The 27494-nt window shown below is 43.3% G+C and overlaps 1 protein-coding gene across 2 annotated transcripts in view; it reads left to right on the top strand.

Annotated features, from left to right (window-relative positions):
* The window catches only part of LOC126092479 (uncharacterized), a 352804-nt gene that overhangs the window by 55946 nt on the left and 269364 nt on the right, over positions 1-27494 (top strand). The window lies entirely within an intron of this gene.

The following is a 27494-nucleotide window of genomic DNA, read 5'->3' as shown; positions in this document are numbered from 1 at the left end:
ATTTCCAGTTATGCGCTTCTAAAGAGTGTAAAGGGGCCCTCCTCGTACACAGCGATTGAAATAGGAAAAAAAAGTCTGGAGACGATCCCCTTTCACGTAAAATAATAAAACAAAGCCAATTAAGTTTTCAAACTTTCGCGTTAATGTTTATGCTCTTGTTACGTAGTCTTTTTTTGTGTCAGGCTAGACCAGTTGAAAAGAATGTAATTATTACACTCACGAAGAAAACAAGCGCAGTTATCTGTGGACATCACCGCATCTTTCTGGTATAGCATGCCTCAAAACTTCTCACAAGATAACTTCATCGAAGGTCGAAAGGCCATTTTCAAGGTAGTTTTAGATACAGGAGAAGAAGACACACCGAGGAAGCAGTTTTAGCACAGTGGTTAAATAACAGGTGGAATATTTAGAAAAAGCAAAGAACAGTACACTGAATTCCTACATTTCGAGCATTTTGGCAATAGGGCATAAAATGTACATTTTTTGTAAAATTCTTAGGCTGTGTAGTATCAACTACTTTATCCAATGCAGACTTGAGGAATTAGCACTGACTGAATGAACAAGAAGTTAAAATAAGGAAAGATGCGAGAAAGCAGGTTCTCTGTGTCCACTTATTTTCAGTTTCTGTACTGAGCCTATAATGAAAGTAAAGGATTGTATCAATGTGGGATATGCTGTCACTGGCAGAAAATCAGGATAATCAAGACATAGAAATCTGAGTAGGTAGCAAGATAATTGCGTTGCAAGGTAATAGTCAGTAATGATGAAATACAAAATGACTTTATTAATCCAAAATGACGCATTTCGCCATATGCAAGCATCAGATAACCTGTCAAAAATTTTACATTGCATGTAACTATATGACAAAACAGAAAAAAAACAATATACACAGTTCTTTTACACGTATATGAATAAGGGACTTACCCTGGCACCAAAGGTAACAAGTGGACCTGATGGTTACATGATATTTTCGTAACCAACCTAAACAGACTGAAGAGGAATTCTGAGCTGTATACAAAGTAAATAAATTTTAACACCAGACGGCGATACATGAAGAGCTGTGGGATATCACAGCGCCATCAAGATTGCCGAAGAGTTTATTATGAGTACCAATAATTCAGTAAAATATTTCAAATTTATAATGTAAAGAGACAACAATATTCAGAGCAAAATGACAGGTCTTAGCACGCTCTTTGGTTGGTGCATATTTCCCGCGATTTGTAACACTTGTGTGTTTGTATGAGTCTGGAAGATTACACGGTATGCTGCTAAACGAATGTACAAGAACTAGTAAGCTACCTGTTAGGTTTTTGCCTACATGACGTGTTGTGGAAGCTGTTTTTGTAAGCTGCTTCGTGTATACAAGACTATATCTGTAACAAACGATTTGTGTGTGTGTGTGTGTGTGTGTGTGTGTGTGTGTGTGTATGTGTGTGTGTGTGTGTGTGTGTGTGTGTGTGTGTGCGTGTGTGTGTGTGGCCACATATAGTACGCAACAAACATTTTTTAAGTGTGGTACGCACATCACCTATGTCATGTCTAATACTCAAGCGTAATGTTATCCACTAACATGTACGTAATTACTTTACTTTTGAAAGCATAATGCAGACATTTGGTAATGGCGTAAGAGCGAAAGTGGCAAGTAATGTAATTTAAATGCATGGTACATTAAGGGAATAAAATCATTAGCTGAAATATTCCATCATTTAGATGATAATGGAGCCTGTGGACCTGTACATAAAGAAATTCTGTCAAGTAATTCTTACAGATCGCCCTTAACACTCAAGATGAATAACCTAATACTAAAATTCCTTTAAAAATACGGGCACATATTGCTGAATAGTCTCCAGTGTGACATTACGCTGGCCTCGCCCCAGAATACATATTTTTTTCCGTAGACGGCGATCTTTATCCGCCCTAAAAACAATAATTTAATCGAAAAAGGACGGTTGTTTAGCGCATTCAAGTATCCAGAAGGGAAAACAGTGTGCCTTTCAAATTCGGAGTGTTTTGTAAATAAAGATTATATTGATTTTCCCGCTACAGAGTAGTATATAACAGTATTTTTAAGTGTATCCAAATCCTCCCTCTGTGTGGCTGCTAACCATGTCCTCATATTTGGTTCCTTGCTCACTTACCGTCCATCTTTTGACACTGTTAACAGTACTAATTCCCATGTCTTCTATCATGTTGCAGGTGTGCCCTAAAGCGCTGTCGTCTCACTTGTCCTTTATAGCCTATACACTGCTCATATGCCAAAATCACACCCTACAGTTCGCCTCCTTCAGTATGATGACAACGCTAATTTCATAGCCCTCAACCTGCAACTATAGGAAGCCCAATGATCCCTGCAACTACGCCTCAACCTCCTGGTGTAATCGTCGGCTTCTGATGATAACGCCTCCAAAGCACCTACAATAATTTTAGGACGTGCCACCCGTAACTTCCGTATCCACGACTTTCACCTAACGATTTACAACTGTTATATCCAGTTAATTAACATTCTGCGACATCTTGCACTAACGATGGACCTGCAGCTAAAGTGGAAATCTCATCTACTAACCATCCAACAGAAAGTACGAAATAAGCTAAAACTACTCATCGACCGAACTTGGAGGACGGTAACCCAGCAGTGAACTCCACTTGTACGAAAGGTTGATCCGCCGTACTTTTCCCTAAGCCAGCGTTGCCTGTACAGGCTAGGATCCACTGAGTGGGACGGACCAGTGGTACATTTCACAAATGCCCCGCTGGAGAGCAGGTTCCACCACTTACGAGTAAGTTATTTTGTGAACAAACGTGGTGCAACAGTGTTGCTATCATTTTCGTATTAGTTCTGGCGAAAAAAAATCACATTCTCTGTTTTCTGGTTAGCCGAAAAGTTTTATCGTATGGTTACACAATTGTAATAGTAAGGTTTAGTTTGCGCAATATTTATCCAGTTTTTTTACTGTGAGTTTGACAAAAATTTAGGCACAAACCTAACCTGAAATAATCACTGAGTTCGCTACCTTCAGATAGAAGTCGGGGTTGTCCTTCTCTCCTAGAAAATCGGGGGAGAGATGGGCCGCTTCATGTGGCAGAGAAGGAGCACGATTAAATTTAGCTTCAGGGAGTGTGCAATAATCCCACCGAAGATGGCCGCAGTCTCAGACTGTGATTGCTTGTCGGAAGAAATATCTGTGCAAACAGATGGAATAACAGAATCTCAAACACAGGCCAACCAACCACTTCAAAGCTCGTCAGAAGACCTACTGATCCCAAGCACATCCAAAGAGCACAGTTATCTGCACGAGTCAAATTCCTTCACGGACACAACTTTGGACTCTACTCGTGCTAAACCTAAAACTTCCAAGCTTACACCTCAAGACTGACTATTCTTAAGTCAACACAGACAAAACTTTCAGAAGAAATATCAGTTGTTCCTCCTATTGATAAAATCATGAATTTTAAGATAAAGGCAGTGATGTGTTATTCCTTTCGACACATCTAAATTAAACACATAACCAGTTTGTAGTTGCCATACATTTCTTTATTACAAACACACGCTCTTAATGAAATTACCAGTAACAACGACTATAATAAAAGGCACCTGCCCTACCGAACCACCAGCAGGACTCAGATTAAAACATTAATCCATCAAGTCCGAAAGACACAGATCTTTCAAAATTTACTCAACCAGTTTTCACTAATTAAAACAATGTTCACAAAACCACTATTAATCAAATTTAACTGACATAAATGAATCACACAAACCTTTTAAACATGCTTCATGACTTACACAGAAACTGGCTTTCACATAACTCATATCAAATTCCAAAACTGCTTCCAACAACTAAAGACGTCTTCCATGGACTGATCTTAAGGAATTCGAACAAATTAAAAGTATTATCAGATTAATACACTCAACTAGGCTTCTCTTTAGTATTACTTACAGGTACGAGGTTCACATACATCTCATCTCTAGAATATAATAATAGCTTATAAATAGTCTTAAAATGGGGCCATTTCAATTTTACGTTGATAATTAGTGATGGACGCGAGCAGACTGAAAGGTTCTAACAGATACAGGAGATTCACAGACCAGAAGGGGAAGTAGAACTATACTCAAGTTTGAGCTACAATTAAGCTTCCGGAAAACCACAACGATCCACCGGAAGGATGGAATTTCGAGACACTAACAACATAACAGATAGACACCGACCCAGGTCCTTAAATTTCCCTCTTCCACCGTGATACCCTGATCGGAGTTTGCTCGCGTCGACCACTGCCAATTATCTAAAACATAAACACATCAGCGGCAGGCAACATTCTGGCGTCTGAGATACATAAAACATATCTGCCCAACTGGTTATAAGTAAACCTTTAATTATACACGGCACAAAATGAACCCAAGCATAACTAAACTACCTGACAATTTGCCCAATAACGGCTCTTAAATATTGATTAGCCAATTCTCTAGAGCAAACAAATAAAATAATAACATAGAAAAGGAAAAAGGGAAAATTATTTCGGCCCGCTCTTGAACGCCAGGCAAAGACTTAGGCACTACTTGGAATGACCTCTAGCTACGCATTAAGCACAGCTTCGTATCTATTTGTTGCTCGTAACTAGCACTCCCTTAAATGTCGTCAGTATATCAGGCAGCCAGACCAAATACAGTGACAAGTAACTGAAACAATCACGATAGTTTTCAGTGCACTCGCATATTCAATTAACATGAACAGAACCCACCAAGGAACAATTCGACGACTCCAGTTCTTCTTTAACTTTGAGTAACATCTAACAGACGCGAAGGAAATCTGTTCTTCAAATCTCAAGGAAATCCCAATCACCGTCGGCAGCGGATCTGCATTCCAACGGATAAACACGCGGCAGCAGCTGGCCACGCTCCTCCGCCGTACCGACTCGGCCACTCTCCACACCGCATGCATCCACAGCGCCACACGTCACTGTCGCTCACACAGCTGATACGCGAACTCCAGCCCCAGCAGAGCGCGCGCGCCGCAGCTAAATAGCGATCCGCCAAAGATGCGAAAATCGACTCACAACGATCGGAATGACAATCGATGGAGACTAGCGCCAGCAGCGCACCAGCTCAGGCAGCAACTCTATTCAAAAGGCTACACTCATCTGAAACTGTAAAGAAATAGAGGGATAATAAAAGAAAGGAAACAGAAAAAAGCCACAAATAGGTCATCAAGGGGAAATACTAGTGAAGAGAAAGACTTCAGTGCTAAAAAACAAAAATGCTGCTAATAGCTCACTGTGTGCAGAAGAAGACGTTGTAGAAGATTACGAAACTAGCTTTGATGAATGGGATGGAAATGAATGTGGTGGGTGCGGTGAAATCTACGAAACTAACGAAGTTGACTGTTGGATTCAGTGCGTTCCTGTTCACATGAATCTTGTTCGTTAGTTCGTAATAAGTGCAACTAATATGGCAAGAGAAAGGCAGGCTAATGCTTGAACAAAACGAATAACTCATTAGAAAAGCCAATGTCCAATCAAGATTTATAAAAAGCTGATAAAATTTTTTTGTTAAAAAATGGCTCTGTGCACTATGGGACTCAGCATCTGAGATCATCAGTCCCCTAGAACTTAGAACTACTTAAACCTAACTAACCTAAGGACACCAGACACATCCATGCCCGAGGCAGGATTCGAACCTGCAACCGTAGCGGTCGCTCGTTTCCAGACTCAAGCGCCTAGCACCGTTCGGCCACCACGGCCGGCAAAATGTTTTTTTTTTTCTGGACTAAAGTATTTAATGTTATATTCCTGTATTCACTACAACATATTTCAAATAAAAATACATAATTTTAATTGACTCTTTTCTTCATATATGAACATTTTTATATGGTCCATCTGTCACAGTACTTTGATCCACTTATGGGTGAGACGGACTTCTCATATAAATTTTCACCATATCTCTTGTACTTTAAGTGCCACTCTCTCAGTAATATATTCTAGCTAAATTTATATGATCCTCTAAACGAACATGTTGCCAGAAGTCGCAAACAGTCGAAAAACACATACATTTCGTGTAAAAAAAAAAAAAAGTGGTCCAGTTCTCCAGGACTTACCGTATCTGCACCACATAAAGTTTATCACGCCCTCCAAATCCTTGAGTGCCACCCATTCTGTCTTGCTTTCCATATTAGCTTACCAACCCCATTCATTCTGTCTTGCTTTCCATATTCGTTTACCTACCCCCTTATTGATCCCCTACTATTATCAATTTCCCCATCCTCTCTTATCACATGCACTGAACACCTCTGTAAATGCTACACTATCTGCAAGATAGATACCAATAATCTCACTGCTTCCCATGCGATCGCCAATCCGAGTATGCTGCTACACACACATACTAACATATCCCAACCTTTGTTATACCTACACATAGCCTACATCCCAAGTGTGGATGTAGTGAATATGAAACAAACAAAAATGACTATTGAATTCAGTGTGCTTCCTGTTCGCGATGGTCACATCAGTCGATTTCGCCTGCCAGACATTAAAATCAGTCCCGATACGTATCCATTCTACCAGCTATAACCTTTTCCCTCCTATCCGACTTCAAACCAGGGCTCTCTCTTCCCTCTTCACCCTCCATCTTTCACCAGACCTTCTCCTCTTGGTACTACGGCCCTGCCTACGCACCAAACTCCTCCCCCATTTCTGTCTTTCCACGACACACCCCAACACCTACTTTCATCTCCACAGATATTACCCAACAGATCCATTCATTTACAGGCACCTCCTTCAGCCCTACACACCTAACGTTTCATCTTCCCAGACCATTCTCCACCAGGGCAGATCCTTCAACTTTTCAATGATAGTGCAGTGCACCTTTTTCCTTCATCACGTTCGAAGTATGTATATTTCTTTTTTATCTTTTAGTCTGTTAGTTTTTATCTTTTACATTTTAATTTCAGAAACAGAGAAATATAAATACCATCAAAAAACTACCTCTCTATAGATTTTAAAAGCATTCGCAAAGCTTTACACGTTTTAGTCATATCTGTTTCGTCTTTACATAATTTTAAATTTTTGCCACCTTAGCAGTACGAGGGGCGTTAGAAAAGTCCTTGCAAAAATAAAAACTACTTACGTGTTTGGGGTAAACCTTTTCTATTTTTCAACATAGTCTCCTATTAAACTTATACACTTCGTCCAACGCTGTTCTAATTTGTTGATCCTTACGAATAATAGGAATTGTCCAAGTCTGCAAAATGGCTATTAGTTGCTGCAATCACCTCCTCCTTTGAATAAAATTTTTGTCCCGCCAGCCACTTCTTCAAATTGGAGAACAAATAGTAGTCCGCGGGAGCCAAGTCTGGAGAGTAGGGGGGATGTGAAACGAGTTGGAATCCTACTTCCATTACTTTTGCGACCACAACTGCTGAGGTGTGTGCTAATGCATCATCGTGATGGAAAAAGACTTTTTGCGGTCCAATCGCCGACGTTTTTCTTGCAGCTCGGTTTTAAAACAGTCTTGTAACGATGAATAATATGCACCTGTAATAGTTTTAGCGTTTTCCTGATAGTCGATGAGGATTATCTCTTGCGAATCGCAAAAGACAGTCTCCATAACCTTTCCGACGGAAGGAATGGTCTTCGCCTTTTTTGGTGCAAATTCTCCCTTGGTAACCCTTTGTTTAGATTTTTGTTTGGTCTCAGGAGTATAGTAATGTATCCATATTTCATCCACAGTGACGAAACGACGCGTAAAGTCCTGCGGATTCTTCCTGAAGAGCTGCAAACCATCCTTGCAACACTTCACACGATTCCGTTTTTGGTCAAGCGTGAGCAATCGCGGATAGCTTTCTCAGGTCCAAATGTTTATACAAAATATTATGTACCCGTTCATTTGAGGTCCCCGCAGCACTAGCAATCTCACCCACCTTAACTCTTCTGTCATCCCTCACCATATCATGGATTTTATCAATGATTTCTGGAGTCGTAACGTCCACAGGGCGTCCAGAACGTTCAGCATCACTTGTGCCCATATGGCCACTCCAAAAAACCTTATAAACTGTTCTAATAGAAGGTACAGAGGCCCCATAACGTTTATCAAGCTTCTCTTTAGTCTCCTGAGGCGTTTTGCCTTTCATGAAGCAATGTTTAATCACCACACGAAATTCATTTTCGTCCATTTTTTATCAATCACTCGACTTCCTTGATTCACACGAATGCCAATCACAAAGAGATAGACCAATATGGCTGAAACTTGGTGTGCGTTCTTTCAAAAGACGCTACTAACTAAACATGACCTCGATAAGCGCCGGTGATGCCATCTCTCGGACTTTGCACGGACTTTTCAAAGGCCCCTAGTGTGTACCACAGGCCCATCGTCCACCCATATCGGGCGTGGGAGATGAAATAACAGTGATAAAAAAAGCTCCCATACGGGCAGTTTTTCAGATTTTGGTTTGTTTACCTGTCGTAGCTAGAAATAGCAGATAAGCAGTTGTTAGCATCCCATATAGTAAATGAATCGACTTCATTTACTTCTGGTACGATGAACATGGAAGAATTATGGGCAAATTTTAAACACATTGTAAATCACGCATTGGACAAGTATGTGCCGAAAAAGTGGGTTACGGACGGAAAAGACCCACCGTGGTTTAACAGCGCAATTCGAAGAATGCTCAGGAAGCAAAGACAGTTGCACTCGCGGTATAAGAAAGATCGGAAGAACGAGGACAGGCAAAAGTTTGTAAGGATTCGTGCTGCTGTAAAAAGAGCGATGCGCGAAGCATTCAACCACTACCACCGTCAGACCTTAGCAAAAGATCTTGCTGAAAACCCAAGGAAATTCTGGTCTTACGTAAAATCAGTAAGCGGGTCGAAGGCTTCCATCCAGTCACCAGCGGAAGACAGAAAAACGAAAGCTGAAATTCAAAATTTAGCATTTGAGAAATCTTTCACGCAGGAGGATCGTACAAACATACCGCCGTTTGAGTCTCGTACAGGTTCCCGTATGAAGGACATAGTAATAGACATCCCTGGGGTTGTGAACCAGCTGAATAGGTTGAAAAGAAATAAATCGCCAGGTCCTGATGGGATTCCAATTCGGTTTTACAGAGAGTACTCTACTGCATTGGCTCCTTACTTAGCTTGCATTTATCGCGAATCTCTTGCACAACGTAAAGTCCCGAGCGACTGGAAAAAAGCGCAGGTGACGTCTGTATATAAGAAGGGTAGAAGGACGGATCCTCAAAATTACAGACCAATATCCTTAACATCGGTTTGTTGCAGGATTCTCGAACATATTCTCAAATCGAATATAACGAATTTCCTTGAGACAGAGAAGTTGCTGTTCATGCATCAGCACGGTTTTAGAAAGCATCGCTCCTGCGAAACGCAACTCGCCCTTTTTTCACATGATATCTTGCGAACCAAGGATGAAGGTTATCAGACGGATGCCATATTCCTTGACTTCCGGAAAGCGTTTGACTCGGTGCCCCACTGCAAACTCCTAACAAAGGTACGAGCATATGGGATTGGTTCCTAAATACACTCCTGGAAATTGAAATAAGAACACCGTGAATTCATTGTCCCAGGAAGGGGAAACTTTATTGACACATTCCTGGGGTCAGATACATCACATGATCACACTGACAGAACCACAGGCACATAGACACAGGCAACAGAGCATGCACAATGTCGGCACTAGTACAGTGTATATCCTCCTTTCGCAGCAATGCAGGCTGCTTTTCTCCCATGGAGACGATCGTAGAGATGCTGGATGTAGTCCTGTGAAACGGCTTGCCATGCCATTTCCACCTGGCGCCTCAGTTGGACCAGCGTTCGTGCTGGACGTGCAGACCGCGTGAGACGACGCTTCATCCAGTCCCAAACATGCTCAATGGGGGACAGATCCGGAGATCTTGCTGGCCAGGGTAGTTGACTTACACCTTCTAGAGGACGTTGGGTGGCACGGGATACATGCGGACGTGCATTGTCCTGTTGGAACAGCAAGTTCCCTTGCCGGTCTAGGTATGGTAGAACGATAGGTTCGATGACGCTTTGGATGTACCGTGCACTATTCAGTGTCCCCTCGACGATCACCAGTGGTGTACGGCCAGTGTAGGAGATCGCTCCCCACACCATGATGCCGGGTGTTGGCCCTGTGTGCCTCGGTCGTATGCAGTCCTGATTGTGGCGCTCACCTGCACGACGCCAAACACGCATACGACCATCATTGGCACCAAGGCAGAAGCGACTCTCATCGCTGAAGACGACACGTCTCCATTCGTCCCTCCATTCACGCCTGTCGCGACACCACTGGAGGCGGGCTGCACGATGTTGGGGCGTGAGCGGAAGACGGCCTAACGGTGTGCGGGACCTTAGCCCAGCTTCATGGAGACGGTTGCGAATGGTCCTCGCCGATATCCCAGGAGCAACAGTGTCCCTAATTTGCTGGGAAGTGGCGGTGCGGTCCCCTACGGCACTGCGTAGGATCCTACGGTCTTGGCGTGCATCCGTGCGTCGCTGCGGTCCGGTCCCAGGTCGACGGGCACGTGCACCTTCCGCCGACCACTGGCGACAACATCGATGTACTGTGGAGACCTCACGCCCCACGTGTTGAGCAATTCGGCGGTACGTCCACCCGGCCTCTCGCATGCCCACTATACGCCCTCGCTCAAAGTCCGTCAACTGCACATACGGTTCACGTCCACGCTGTCGCGGCATGCTACCAGTGTTAAAGACTGCGATGGAGCTCCGTATGCCACGGCAAACTGGCTGACACTGACGGCGGCGGTGCACAAATGCTGCGCAGCTAGCGCCATTCGACGGCCAACACCGCGGTTCCTGGTGTGTCCGCTGTGCCGTGCGTGTGATCATTGCTTGTACAGCCCTCTCGCAGTGTGCGGAGCAAGTATGGTGGGTCTGACACACCGGTGTCAATGTGTTCTTTTTTCCATTTCCAGGAGTGTATGTGAGTGGCTCGAAGACTTCTTAAGTAATAGAACCCAGTACGTTGTCCTCGATGGTGAGTGTTCATCGGAGTTGAGGATATCATCTGGAGTGCCCCAGGGAAGTGTGGTAGGTCCGCTGTTGTTTTCTATCTACATAAATGAGATCACTTATGTGGATAGGGCGGATAGCAATGTACGGCTGTTTGCTGATGATGGTTTGGTGTATGGAAAGGTGTCGTCGTTGAGTGACTGTAGAAGGATACAAGATGACTTGGAAAGGATTTGTGATAGGTGTAAAGAAAGGCAACTAACTCTAAATATAGATAAATGTAAATTAACGCAGATGAATAGGAAAAAGAATACCGCAATGTTTGAATACTCCATTAGTAGTGTAGCACTTGACACAGTCATCTCGATTAAACACTGCAGAGCGATATGAAGTGGGACAAGCATGTAATGGCAGTTGTGGGGAAGGCGGATAGTCGTCTTCGGTTCATTGGTAGAATTTTGGGAAGATGTGGTTCATCTGTAAAGGAGACCGCTTATAAAACACTAATACGACCTATTCTTGAATACTGCTCGAGCGTCTGGGATCCCTATCAGGTCGAATTGAGGGAGGACATAGAAGCAGTTCAAAGGCGGGCTGCTGGATTTGTTACTGGTAGGTTTGATCATCACGTGAGTGTTACGGAAATGCTTCAGGAACTCGGTTGGGAGTCTCTGGAGGAAAGGAGGCGTTCTTTTCGTGAATCGCTACTGAGGAAATTTAGAGAACCAGCATTTGAGGCTGACTGCAGTACAATTTTACTGCCGCCAACTTATTTTTCGCCGAAAGACCACAAAGATAAGAGAGATTATGGCTCGTACAGAGGCATATAGGCAGTCATTTTTCCCCGTTCCGTTTGGGAGTGGCACAAGGAGAGAAGATGCTAGTTGTGGTACGAGGTACCCTCCGCCACGCACCGTGTGGTGGATTGCGGATTATGTATGTAGATGTAGATGTAGACGAGTGAGCTGTGCCGGGCAGGGGCGCCCTTGAGTTTCAAGGGCGACGTCTGTGTCTCGTGTCGTGTTGTGTCGGCTGGCAGCGCTACTCAGTGGCCTTCACCCCCTGTGGCTCCGGGCCAAGGCCGGCTGCCTGCTAGCAGACGGCACACACGTGTCCGGCACGCGAGCGAGGGTGGCGGCCCTGGCAGCGAACTCTGCGTGTAAACGCCCTGCCGGGCGCCACTGAAGTTGCGTCCACGAATCCAAGTGTCACTGCGCTCCAGCTGCTTTGCTGCAGCCACGACACACACGGATTGTTCGTTGTCTCTTTAACTCTTCAGGGAGTGACGTGTTATTCATTGATATATTTTATATCACTTCATGATGTTCAGAGAGTATGTAACACCGAATATGCAGATAAAATACCTACTGCACCATCAACAAATTTTTCGCCGTTTAACATCCGTTGATAACTTGTACTGTACTTCTGATCCTGCATCTGTAAGCCTTATTACATTTAATGCATAACGGATTTAATAGTGTATTTATTTCTGACTGTGTATGTTGTTGTTGTTGTTGTTGTTGTGGTCTTCAGTCCTGAGACTGGTTTTAGATTAGATTAGATTAGATTAGATTAATACTAGTTCCATGGATCATGAATACGATGTTTCGTAATGATGTGGAACGAGTCAAATTTTCCAATACATGACATAATTAAGTCAATTTAACAACGTAATTAAGTTAATATAACAACTTTTTTATTTTTTGTTTTTTTTTAATTTTTTTAATAATTTTTTTGTTTGGTTTTTTTCTTTTTTTCTTAATTTATATCTACAAACTCCTCTGTGGCGTAGAAGGAGTTGTCATTCAGAAATTCTTTTAATTTCTTCTTAAATACTTGTTGGTTATCTGTCAGACTTTTGATACTAGTTGGTAAGTGACCAAAGACTTTAGTGGCAGTATAATTCACTCCTTTCTGTGCCAAAGTTAGATTTAATCTTGAATAGTGAAGATAATCCTTTCTCCTAGTATTGTAGTTACGCACACTGCTATTACTTTTGAATTGGGTTTGGTTGCTAATAACAAATTTCATAAGAAAATATATATACTGAGAAGCTACTGTGAATATCCCTAGATCCTTAAATCAATGTCTGCAGGATGATCTTGGGTAGACTCCAGCTATTATTCTGATTACACGCATTTGTGCAATAAATACTTTATTCCTCGGTGATGAATTACCCCAAAATATGATGCCATATGCAAGCAATGAGTGATGCAGCTATCCATGCAACTCTATCCTGTGCAAGCTTCTTCATCTCCCAGTACTTACTGCAGCCTACATCCTTCTGAGTCTGGTTAGTGTATTCATCTCTTGATCTCCCTCTACGATTTCTACCCTGTATATAATTGATTGTAATTGTAATGTAAATATTCCAAGTTGCTGGGTAATAGCCGAGGGAACTTCATTTAAATATATATATATATATATACTAAGATGGTATCTGTTCTTTCGGACATGTCCGCATGTCCGAAAGAACAGATTCCATCTTAGTATATATATAGTTAGGGCTCACCGGCCACTTGACCATCTTCTTCTTCTGTGCGAATGCACAAACAGTGCCCGAACTAATACGGGAATCGGCAACGCGCCGCGAGTAATGAATATAATGGGAGGGGGCACTACGAATGTAGTGAGGGACAATACGTTGAGAATGTGGGTTTCGCAGGAGGCGTGCCAGAGATCAATCCCTGCAGTCGCGCTATCCTCTGTGTCCTCGGTGGCTCAGATGGACAGCCGGCACGGTAGCTCAGCGTGTTCGGACAGAGGGCTGCGTGCTCTCTGTAATAAAAAAAAACTGAGTCAAAGAACCAACGATCAATTTGAACGGATGTCTTGTGACGTCCGCCCCGACCAAACGCAACGAACTATATCGAACAAAATGAGTAAAAAAAAATGGATAGAGTGTCTGCCATGTAAGCAGGAGATCCCGGGTTCGAGTCCCGGTCGGGGCACACATTTTTATCTGTCCCCGTTCACGTATGTCAACGCCTGTAACAGCTAAGGGTGTTCATTTCATTGTAATTTATTTAAATGTATCTACAGCAACGACGAAATTGCAGTAACTGTGCCGTTGTTTATCTTTGCGTATGGAGAGTCTCCGTCGAGTTGCTAGCAGAGTTGAGGCACAGTAGCTTGAGTGATGAAAGAGTGCGGAAGTGTTTTAGAGCGCTGCCGCAGAGGCGGTGTGCAACTATGCTCGCACCAGAATATCAGCGCGTCATTAGTTAACCCGCAAGTATTGAGAGCACGGTAGGAGTGGACAGGGGGAGGAAAGCTGTAGTTCCAACTGTTTCCCGTCTCATAATGATCCGTGGCTCTGGAGACGAATCGTGGTTCTCAACCAGCAGAAGTTCAGCATTGTCGTCCGCACAGCTACAACATTGCAGCACTGTTAACTGACGGAGTGGAACTAATATTGTACAGGCATTACCCAGTGGCACTTCTTTCGCAAACTTTGACTAACTATCTTGAATAATAAACTGCAATAATGAAAAATCGGAGTTGGAATTAAAATTCATGGAGAAGAAATAAAAACTTTGAGGTTCTTCGATGACATTGTAATTCTGTCAGAGACAGCAAGGGACCTGGAAGAGCAGGTGAACAGAATAGACAGTATTTTGAAAGGAGGATATAAGATGAACGTCAACAAAAGCAAAACGAGGATAATGGAATGTACTCGAATTAAATCGGGTGATGCTGAGGGTATTAGATTAGGAAAAGAGACGCTTAAAGTAGTAAACGAGTTTTTCTATTTGGGAAGCCAAATAACTGATGATGGTGCAAGTAGAGAGGATATAAAATGTAGACTGGCAATAGCAAGGAAAGCCTTTCTGAAGAAGAGAAATTTCTTAACATCGAGTATAGATTTAAGTGTCAGGATGTGTTTTCTCAAAGTACTCGTATTTGTATGCAGTGTAGCCATGTATGGAAGTGAAACGTAGATGATAAATAGTTTAGACAAAAAGAGAATCAAAGCTTTCGAAATGTGGTGCTACAGAAGAATGCTGAAGATTAGATGGGTAGTTCACATAACTAATCAGGAGGTATTAAATAGAATTGGGGAGAAGAGAAACTCGTGGCACAACTTGACTACAAGAAGGGATCGGTTGGTAGGACATATTCTGAGGCATCAATGGATCACCAATTTAGTATTGGAGGGCAGCGTGGAGGGTAAAAATCGTAGAGGGAGACCAAGAGATGAATACACTAAACATATTCAGAAGGATGTGGGTTGCAGTAGGTACTGGGAGATGAAGAGACTTGCACAGGATAGAGCTCCATCGAGCCAGTCTCTGGAATGAAGACCACAACAACAACAATGAAAACTTTTAGGGCACCTGTGTTGTCATTGTCCTCAGACAATGTCCCTTTCATTTTTATGCAATCACTGAGTGTCGTAAAAATATGAATATTGATTAACTATTTACTGCCAATTTTGTTTGTTTGCTAATGGCCAGATTCATTCTAAATTTTGCTGTCTCAGTAACTGTTCATTCTTGTACTGCATAACAGAGGTTTAACACATTTGCAATTTTGAGCATTAACTTCATTCACTTAAAGTAACGTAATATTTCACTGACAAAATTAATAACTAAAAATACAACACAAATTAAGAGCACACAATTCATTTACTCTGTATTTAGCTTAGCGAGTGACTTCTGCTGGCTTGGTACATACTTTATTGTTCTTATGTTAAAAATAAAATCAGTTGCTCACTTCCGTGGAGTAAATTCAATTTAATCTTTCAATAATTAAAAGTAAGTTGCTTGCCTTTTTCCAATTTCTGCATGCAGTTACGCTGAGGCTACCAAACATTCTGTTGCCACGCCAGTGATTATTTGCTTTATTTTCTTTGCCGATACCCCTCTTAGGATTTTCGATAGTCATTGCGCTAGTGAGCTGGCGACTGTTTAATTATATTTTCTCTTCTAATCAGTATTTCTCGTATTAAATATTATGTCGTACCCTTTTCTTCCCTATGTGGTTCGTGAGCGATTGCACTATATTCCACCAATTTCAAAATTATTATCAGTATTTAAATTAGGTTTAGAACAGATTCTTTTATCAGAATGGTCTGTTGTACACTTTCTTCCTACTAAATTCAGTTATTTTCCTTCGGTAACGACAGTCTTACTCACTATAAAATGTCAATAGGGATATGCTATCATGGTCTTTTATATACCAATCCAATAGGTCGATTAGAAAGGGGGAGGTTGTAAGTACAAAATTAATTCACACATATTACGAAAATACCTCCTCCAAAACTACTGGACAGAAACTGAACTAAACTTGGTAAAAGTGTTGCTTACTGACTGGGAAGAAGCACTAATGGGGTAAGAACCATCTGTCAAAGTAGTCGCGGGGAGTGGGGGTGGGGGAATGGGAGAGAGGTCTGAAAAAAGCGTAGCTCACCACACACAAAGACACGGACATCTTTCAACCAGTATCTGAGAATGAGAGCAGTTAGCCACTTGCAACAAACTTCACACGTGGAAATGGAAATGAAGTCCCTTGCTTCTTGACAGAGCGTAGGGGAACGATGCGGAAGACACGCACCGTAGTACTTGGCAAGGTCTTAGTGGAGGTGGTTTGCCGTTGCCTTCCTCCGACCGTAAGAGGGTGAATGATCATGATGATGATGATGATGATGACGACACAACACCCAGTCATCTCGGGGCAGGTGAAAATCCCTGACCCCGCCGGGAATCGGACCCGGGACCCCGTGGTCGGGAAGCGAGAACGCTACCGCCACACCACGAGCTGCGGACTTCACACATAAACACATCAAAAAAAGTTTTGCATCACCTCGGTTCCGATAGTTCCGGAACATGTACAGAAAATTGGATAGAGATCAACATAAATATCATTTCCGCCCTTCTTATTGCTCATGAAAACCACACATTGCATGTTATACCTCTATACAGCGAGACCTTCAGAGGTGGTGGTCCAGATTGCTGCACACACCGGTGTCTCTAATACCCAGTAGCATGTCCTCTTGCACTGATGCATGCCTGTATTCGTCGTGGCGTACTATCCACAAGTTCATCAAGGCACTGTTGGTCCAGATTGTCCCACTCCTCAACGGCGATTCGGCGCAGATCCCTCAGAGTGGTTGGTGGGTCACGTATTCCCTGAACAGCCCTTTCCAATCTATCCCAGGAATGTGCGATAGGGTTCATGTCTGGAGAACATGCTGGCCACTAGTCGAGCGATGTCGTTATCTTGCAGGAAGTCATTCATAAGATGTGCACGAAGAAGGCACGAATTGTCCATGACGACGTATGCCTCGCCAAAATGATGCCGATATGCTTACACTATCGGTCGGAGGATGGCATTCACGTATCGTACAGCTGTTACGGCACCTTCCATGACCACCAGCGGCGTACACCAGCCCCAGATAATGCCACCCAATAACAGTAGGAAACCTCCACCTTGCTGCACTCTCTGGCCGGGTTGCCTCCAAACACATCTCCGACGATTGTCTGATTGAAGGCATATGAGACACTCATCGGTGAAGAGAACGTGATGCCAATCCTGAGCGGTCAATTGGGCATGTTATTGGATCCATCTGTACCGCGCTGCGTGGTGTCGTGGTTGGAAAGATGGACCTCGCCATGGACATCGGGAGTGACGCTGCGCATCAGTCAGCCTATTGCGCACAGTTTGAGTCGTTACATGACCTCCTGTGGCTGCTGGAAAAGCATTATTCAACATGGTGGCGTTTCCTCCGAACCATAATCCGTAAGTTGCGATCATCAACTGCAGTAGTAGTCCTTGGGCGGCCTGAGCGAGGCATGTCATCGACAGTGCCTGTCTCTCTGTATCTCTTCCATGTCCGAACAACATCACTTTGGTTCACTCCCAGACGCCTGGACACTTCCCCAGTTGAGAGCCCTTCCTGGCACAAAGTAACAATGCGGATGCGATCGAACCGCGGCATTCACCGTCTAGGCATGGTTTAACTACATGCAACACGAGCCGTGTACCTCCTTCCTGGTGGAATGACTGGAACTGATCGGTTGTGGGACCCCTTCTGTCTCATAGGCACTGCGCATGCATAGTTGTTTGCATCTTTGGGCGGGTTTAGTGACATCTCTGAACATTCAAAGGGACTGTGTCTGTGATTCAGTATCCACAGACAACTATCTTTAGGAGTTCTGGGAACTATGGTGATGCAATTTCTTTTTATGCGTGTAATTTTAAACCTTCAAGAAGGTTTTTCTCGCCGACACCCCCAACCACCTAACGAAAGGAATAAAAATATATCGCTTATCACATTTTCACTGTTCACGCTGTAAAACCTTAGCATCAGACTTCTTTAAAGTAACTGTATTGCCAACATATTCCCCAGACAGTATCCACATACGCCACTGAGTTCACCTACTAAATTTTAAAATGGTACGACACATCCTTCTAGAGATAAGACGTCATAAACACTGAGCTGCGTGGAAAAGTTCTCGCCTTAGCTGAGTGGCCAACAGCAGGCTCAAATGGCTCTGGGTACTATGGGACTTAACATCTGATGTCATCAGTCCCATAGACGTAGAACTACTTAAACCTAACTAATCTAAGGACAGCACACACATCCATGCCCGAGGCAGGATTCGAACCTGCGACCGCCAACAGCAGGCCCAGATTCGATTACCGGCCAGGTGGAAGATTTTCTCCGCTGGGGGACTGCGAGTTGTGTGTTGTTCTGATCATAATTTCATCACTGTCGACAAGCGAGCCGGTCAATGTGGCGTCAACTGAAAAGACCTGCAACTTGCGAGCCGAACTTCCCCAAGCGAGGACTCCTGACCATCAGTGCCATACGAGTATTTCATTTGTATGAAAAAGAGATTCCATGGTGAAATTTTATAGAGATATAAGCAAAATATATGTACAAATATGTGAAATATATTTGGCTGATTCGTACATGCTTGAAGTTGCAGCTATGACTCCCTTACTAACCATTGGATCGATTTCAACAAAACTTGGTTTACATGTTACTTACTGTCTGGAAAGAAATACTCGTATTGGGGTGGGGGTGTTGGACGGAGAACGGTAGAGGAAAGGGAGGATATAGACAGGGGGAGGAGTGGATTGACACGGACAAGGAGGAGAAGGAGATGGACAGAGGTCGATGGAATCTAAGAGATGTCATCCGACATACGCAAAGAACTGCTGAAAGACAGTGAAGAAACAAATAGACAGGAAAAAAATCCGTGGGGGTGACTATTTTCAAGTACACAAACGGGAGCTCAACAAACTTATTTGCCTCTGATTGCTGCAACTACTCTCGTTAACGATGACTGCACACGGCGTTGTGAATGCTAAGTGCATTTTATAATCTGGAGAACCCTTTGACGACTCTAGTTAAGCTTCATCCCTGCTAATTACGTTCCACTGTAGACTCTTTTGAATTTATCTGCATATAAAAGAGTTAGGACAAGCACTGACGTGCAGGAAGTCGTGTGAAGATTTCCTTCAAATAATTCCTTGCTGTCCTTCTAATTAACCTATAAAGTCTTGGGAAATGAGTTCGTCATAGTGTTAGGGCCTTGGCTACAGTCTATGTTGACAAATGATAGGGTTGATAGAAAACTATGACACTACAGAGAGCAGAGAGTCTCAGTCCTGAGAGCAATGGAAGAGAGAAAGGGAGTTTATGCCGTGTTCCTGGAAAAGAAACTATCTGTGATGGACTTGAGGCATGTGGTTTCTATACAAAAGTCTTTAAATCATAATAGCCAATAGAACAAAATAAGACTAGCTTTTCTTTGCTACACAGCCTCATTCGGTTTATTTTCTGTGGAACTGCCTGCATAGTTCGTTGTTAAATAATTGTTATTATATACATTAGTTTTTTCGGTAAAGTAAATAAAGAAAACAACCACTGTAAATACTTTTATTTATTAAGAACAACTAGCATACTTATCGGTTTCCACTGGCGAAATACGAGGGTCGTTCAATAAGTCCTACCCCACTTTTTTTTCTCAGAACATATATATTGTTAAGCGTTAGAATTTGGTGACAGTATACATCAACAAGTCTAGTCCATGTCTTACTTTTCTACGTAGCCTCTATCATGTTCTATGGCCGTACGGCAATGTTGTGGAAGAGCATGTGTTCCCTGCTGGTAAAAGCTCTTGTCATGTGGGCGTAGCCATGTTTTCACTGGATGACTGACACTCTCGTCATCTTCAAAGTCTGTTCCCCAATTCAGTGTGTCTACAATTAAGATGAAACAGCCTTTCTTTGAATCTTGTTGTCCGCTGTGAGCATTCGTGGAACCCACCATGAGCACCTCTTTGAATATCCGAGAGTCTCGATCACTGCAGACGCTCTTCCAATGCTGACCGACAACTGTAGAGCCAATTGTGGAGTTGTGATGCGCCTGTTGGCACGAATAATGGCATCCGCACCATTCAGCACGTCTGGAGCAGTGGCTGTGACAGGACGTGTCGAGCGTGGCTGATCATGGAGCTCTGTTTCTGCATGTCCTGACGCTGCAACTTTCTTTACCCATCGCCCAACTGTACTTCTACCAACTGCAGCATCGCAATACACTGCACAGAAATATTTATGAATGTTCACCACGGTTTCTTTTTCTGCACCCAAGAATTCAATAACAACACGCTGCTTCTAACATGAATCTATGTAGACTCCACTTTGACGCTGTACTACGGCTCTGCCATTTCCCGGAACGGTTCCAAAATTCACCGCCGCACAGAACAAACATCACATGTGGAGTATCAACAAGGAGATCTGTCTACGTCTATTAATGACTTTTAAAAAAAATGTGGGACATTACTTATTGAACGGCCTTCATATTTAGGTCTGTGTGTAGTGCTCTAGACTTTTTACAGCTTCAAAGTTTAGAAAAGTTCTTCTTCTTGATCCCCATTTCCGAATTGTTAACATCAAAATAAGAAAACAGTGGTGTAAAATAAATACCGGAGTTTCGATGGTAGCACCAGCCCAACGAGCTTTTGACACAACGGGAATTACCCAACATCGCATGTACTGCACAAGCTATTTGTAATTTTGAACGTGAACAGCCGTCTAATATGAACCCATCGCTTCGAAACCGTGATCAGATGGTCTCTTAGGATTGACTGAGTAATCATCTCCAGAAAAACAAATTTCGTTGCAGATGCGTTTTAGCAGTCGCACTGTTCGCTTTACCGCTGAAAAGAGACCACAAACGGGAAATCTATCTTGCCAAACAGCTAAAACGGGGTACAGTACACCGTCTCAGTTACATGTCGCTTATCCAATGGCTTTGAGGGACAACGAAAATTTGATTTTCAGTTTTTCGTACCATTATTGTCCGAATTTAAAAATTCAAAATGCTGTCAAAATCTACACATTAAGAGACATAGTCTTACGCTAAATGTTTAACAGAATAAGTCCAGTACTAAAGTTAGAAACTGTGTGCACAGGGTGATTCAGCTGCCCCTACCGATGTCGCTTTATGCAACCCACAATGTTACACTACTGACCATTAAAATTGCTACACCACGAATATGACGTGAAGCAGACGCGAAATTTAACCGACAGGAAGAAGATGCTGTGATACGCAAATGATTAGCTATTCAGAGCAATCACACAATGTTGGCGCCGGTGGTGACAGCTACAACGTGCAGACATGAGGAAAGTTTCCAACCGATTTCTCATACACAAACAGCACTTGACCGGCGTTGCCTGGTGAAACATCGTTGTGATGCCTCGTGTAAGGAGGAGAAGTTCAGCACGTCTCGATCCCTGTGTCAACAGATGGGGACGTATGCAAGACAACAACCATCTGCACGAACAGTTCGACGACGTTTGCAGCATCATGGACTATCAGCTCGAAGACCATGGTTGCGGTTACCCTTGACGCTGCATCACAGACAGGAGCGCCTGCGATGGTGTACTCAACGACGAACCTGGGTGCACGAATGGCAAAACGTCATTCTTTCGGATGAATCCAGGTTCTGTTTACAGCATCATGATGGTCGCATCCGTGTTTGGCGACATCGCGGTGAACGTACATTGGAAGTGTCTATTCGTCATCGCCATACTGGCGTATCACCCGGCGTGATGGTATGGGGTGCCATTGGTTACAGTTCTCGGTCACCTCTTGTTCGCATTGAGGCACTTTGAACAGTGGACGTTACATTTCAGATGTGTTACGACCCATGGCTCTACCCTTCATTCGATCCCTGCGAAACCTCACATTTCAGTAGGATAATGCACGACCGCATGTTGCAGGTCCTGTACGGTCCTTTCTGGATACAGAAAACGTTCGACTTCTGCCCTGGCCAGCACATTCTCCAGATCTCTCACCTACTGAAAACGTCTGGTCGATGGTGGCCAAGCAATAGGCTCGTCACAACACGCCAGTCACTACTCTTGATGAACTGCGATATCGTGTTGAAGCTGCATGGGCAGCTGTACCTGTACACTCCATCCAAGCTCTGTTTGACTCAATGCCCAGGCGTATCAAGGCCGTTATTACGGCCAGAAGTGGTTGTTCTGGGTACTGATTCCTCAGGATCTATGCACCCGAATTGCGTGAAAATGTAATCACATGTCAGTTCTAGTATAATATATTTGTCCAATGAATAACCGTTTATCATCTGCATTTCTTCTTGGTGTAGCAATTTTAATGGCCAGTAGTGTATATTTGGCCTTCAAAAAACATGCTCGAGGTTTTCATATTGTCTCGGTCGCTGCGTGCAAGCTGTTTGTTCTATAGAAAAAAATGAACAGGGCCCTTTTGTAGGAAATTTCAAGTAATATATGGAACAAAAACAGCCACTAGTTGCGGAAGGTAATAGTCAAAAACACTTGACTTATGTTTCAACCCATGTAATTGACCTTCTTCAGAAGTCTTATAACGTTTTACATGCTGATCTTGATGTAACCCCAACAGGCTTAGTCACATACATTTAATAGATATATTATCTCATGTATGACAAAGCCAGACTGCTGTTTCTACGATTATGGTCAAGCCTATTGTCGGCACATCACGATCAGCACGCAAAAGGTAATAAGACTTCTGATGAAGGCCCATTTATATTGATTGAAATCCAGTTCAAGTCATTTTGACTACTACCCTCCGCAACTGGTGGTTATTTTTATTCCATATATTACATTAGCTCAGTTGCTGCTGCATCCATGCTTAAGATTCTAAATTTAATGCAGTTCACTTTTGTACTGCGATACAATTTCGCTAGAGGCCATAGTTTTGGAGTTATTAAGAAAAAAGAACAAAAGTTATCTTCAAATGTAGCACTACTCCAACACTCTAGTATGTTGTATATAAAACTGCCTCCTACCATTGTACAAAAATTTACAACTGCACGAATTATTTTCCACATTCGACCTTGTTTTGGCCTTCATTGACTGTGTAAATTTTAACTAACGATTTAGTGAATTTTAACAGCATAAAATAAACAACTATATCGTTGTATTATTCAGGCCTTCTGACTACGAAACTTCTGTGTTTGTAACGGTTAAGTTTGGATTGAACTGTCAAAGTGATTAGTTTTAACGTAGCCTCTACAAAAGTCGCTTTTTCATTCATTACCCTTACATGCACGTTTAAATTAATAATGTTAGTGAAATAGCCGTCTAAGCTGGCGGCGTTATGGCCCAGTCAATAGAAGCCAAGAAAGGTGGAATATCGAGAACATTTCGCATAGTCTGAAATGTTTGTACAGTGGTAGCAGGGAATGCCACGAACAACATACTAGAAATCCTGACTGGTGAGGGATGTGTGTGGTGATGGAGGTTTGACGTAACTGCAATTGGTGAGGCAGCGTTTCGTATTTTCGTCACAGATTTTCCGTTTGTGAAGAGAACAGATAAGACAGAAACTAAAAGTTTAAGGCACAGCGCCCTACCTAGCAAGACAACGGATATGTGCCACAGTACTACACACGTTTCCGAGTACGGCGTTGTGGCCTGTCGTAGGTTAAGTGGCGAAATTCTAACAGGCAGGATAACTGAGTACAGAGTCCGCCCCCGGTAGATGCATGGTCAGTTCGACAGACTGTCAATCCTAAGGGCCCGGGTTCGATTCCCGGCTGGGTCAGAGATTTTCTGCGCTCAGGGACTGGGTGTTGTGTTGTCCTAATCATCATCATTTCATCCCCATCAACGCTCAAGTCGCTGAAGTGGCGTCAGATCGAAAGACTGGCACCAGGCGCGCGGTCTACCCGACGGGAGGCCCTCGTCGCACCACCTTACTTATTACTGAGCACAGACAAACAATGTTGTGGATCGAAACAGCGATACATACGGGCCAGTGGTGCTCGATTACGTAATCATTTAAACTAACAGACCGGTGAAAATTATGTTCTTTGCGCTCTTTGAAATTTCATAAGGCTGAATGCTGAATGGATGATATGTTGTGTAAAAAAAAAGTTGAGTTAGAAGCAAATGTTCCTTTAAGAAAGCAAGAATGCTTAGAATTATAACCAACGCTGAACGCTCGCAGCCTTCAAAGCTGCCTGGAGAATTTGTGGAGCGGCTTGAGGCTTAGAAGAAGCAGACGTTTCATTAAGACGCCATATTCGTTCAAGGAATTTTGTAAACAATGTGGCATCATCGTAAAACGTCTGCTTCCTCTAATCACAGCCTCTAGCCACTCCACAATTTCCCTAGACGGTTTTATTCACCCTGATGAAATTTAAAGAAACGTCATCTGCACCAGTCTATTAGTTTAAATATTTGATTAATGAAGCACCGCTGGCCAGTATGCGCGGGTTCTGGATCCTTGTTCCGAAGTTATGTGCCAGTGACGACCTTGCAGCGAGTAACCGTGAGTGTCACGTGATTTTTGTAGTCATTTCTGTCCAATACTCCAACCTCAGTCGCCCGTAGGAATTTTTTTTTTATTTATCGTTTCGCTTGTTTCTGAAATGATTTGTCTCTATGAAAAATATCAAAACACTAAATCGTACAATCTTTGATCTGAATCAGCCTTTAACTGTAGTTCCTCGTGTAGTTGACTAAGTCTTTTCAAAATTCCATCTTTAAACTGTAGCTCCACTTTTTTAAAACTGGAGAGTAGCCACAAGTCACGCGTAACTTTCCTTTGTTAACTTGTTTCACTTGACAGACGCTAGTATCTTCAGATATTAAGTATCCACGGACCACACATTAAATGTACCAAGTGTCCCTCCTAAGCGTCGTCAGGCGAATTTGCTCGTGTTTCGGCAGATATTAGTAATTTCGTTTCCGCACTGTATAGATGGAGCGGAAAACGAAGAGCGAAGTCTTTGGATTAAACTGAGTGTACGACAGGGATGTAGTGTTTCTTCCCTACCGCTCGAAGAAGCAATGATGGTAATAAAAGAAAGGTTCAGGAGTGGGACTAAAATTCAAAGTGATAGGATATCAATGAATATCAGTAATACGATTTTCTCATGACATTGTTATCCTGAGTGAAAGGGAAGAAGAATTGCACGATCTGCTGAATGGAATGAACAGAGTAATCAGTACAGAAAATAGATTGAGAGTAAATCGGAGAAAGACGGTAGTAATAAGAAGTAGTAGAAATGAGAACAGAGAGAAACTTAATATCAGGATCGATGGTCACGAAGTAGATGAAGTTAAGGAATTCTGCTACCTAGGCAGCAAAATAACCGATGACGGACGAAGCTACAAATGGTTCACATGGCTCTGAGCACCATGGGACTTATCTCAGGTCATCAGTCCCCAAGGACGTAGAACTACTTAATCCTAACTAACGTAAGGACGTCACACACATCCATGCCCGAGTCAGGATTCGATTCTGCAACCGTATAGGTCGCACGGTTCCCGAATGAAGCGCCTAGAATCGCTCGGCTACGCCGGCCGGCCGCGAACGAAGCAAGGAAGACATGAAAAGCAAACTATCACTGGAAAAAATGGCATTCCCGACCAGGAGAAGTCTACTAGCATAAAACACAGGTCTTAATTTGAGGAAGAAATTTCTGAGAATGTACGTTTGGAGCACAGGACTCAATTGTAGTGAAACATGAACTGTGGGAAACCCGGAAGAGAAGAGAATATAAGCATTTGAGACGTGGTGCTACAGACGAATGTTGAAAATTACGTGGGCTGATATGGTAAGGCATGAGGAGGTTTTGCGCAGAATCGGAGAGGAAAGAAATATGTGGACGGCTATGGCAAGGAGAAGGACATCTGTTAAGACATCAGGGAATGACATCCGCGGTAGGGAAGACAAATTTGGAGTACATCCAGCAAATAATAGAGAAGGTAGATAGAAAGTGGGCAACGGCCTTGCCGCATTGGATACACCGGTTCCCGTGAGATCACGCGCTGTCGGGCGTGCCCGGCACTTGGATGGGTGATCATCCAGGCCGCCATGCGCTGTTGCCATTTTCCGGGATGCACTCAGCCTCGTGATGCCAATTGAGGAGCTACTCGACCGAATAGTAGCGGCTCCGGTCAAAGAAAACCATTATAACGACCGTGAGCGCGGTGTGCTGACCACACGCCCCTCCTATCCGCGTCCTCACCTGAGAAAGACACGATGGGCCAATTGTAGCCTGAAGACGGAGTGCTTTTTTAGGTAGCAAGTGCTACTCTGAGGTGAAGAGGTTGGCATAGGAGTGGAATTCGTGGCTGCATCAAACTAGTCGGAAGACTGATGACAAAAAAAAAGATGTAGTCGACCCAAACAGTTGCTGCTCATCACGTCTTTCATGCGACTCCCATTGTGAAAAGCAAGCGTCGGCTTATTTCCCGTCACAAACAAAATGATTTTTAAAGCGGAATTTTACGTGCTCAATCGATGAGCGTTCCAAAATTACTGTAGTCCGACATTCGTTTCATCGCTATGTATTTACAGCGACAGTAAAACACGAAGAATGAGCAGCAATCCAGCAGAGACTGAGTAGCGGTGCATGCCTGACGGTAGCAGTCACTGCGAGCCGAAACTTTGCTGTCGCTACTGTGGTAGTTGGTCGTTATTCTTCGAGTTTTACTGTCCCGTGTTAGTACACATCGACAAAACGAGCGTCGCACTAATCTGGAACCGCTCTGTCGAATGCGAAAGTAAAATTCCTGTTCAATAATCATTTTGTTTGTGCCTGGGCTTCACACGGAAGACCTGACGAGCACTATTTTGACTCCAGCTACGGACTGCAGAAACATAATTGCAAACATATGCCGGAACATCAGAGAAAATGAACCTGACTACTCTTACAAGGGAAAATCCCCATCGCAGCCCCCCCAGATTTACTGGTAAGATGACCCAGTGGGTCTCCCGTCAAAACCTGAACACAGATGAGGTATGAAAACAGGAAGAAGATTTACTGAACTGCCAAAAAAGAAACAACAAACAGTGAGCGGTCCAAGCTCAGGATGTGCAACATCGAGCGAATTGCAGGAGTCACGCGGCCATGGTTGTGGGGTCACAGTGTTGGACTACAAAGTGGAAAACCTGTGTTCAGATCTCTGTCGTGTCCAATTTTTTTCACAAAATTATGAACTGCCCGTTTGGTCACTGACGTGTGTGTTCGCTCTTTTAAATT

Source organism: Schistocerca cancellata, chromosome 7 (assembly GCF_023864275.1).
Source record: "Schistocerca cancellata isolate TAMUIC-IGC-003103 chromosome 7, iqSchCanc2.1, whole genome shotgun sequence".
In the NCBI taxonomy this organism is placed as follows: domain Eukaryota; kingdom Metazoa; phylum Arthropoda; class Insecta; order Orthoptera; family Acrididae; genus Schistocerca; species Schistocerca cancellata.
The sequence above is the reverse complement of the archived record's forward strand: the minus strand, read 5'-3'. Positions and strand labels throughout refer to the sequence as shown.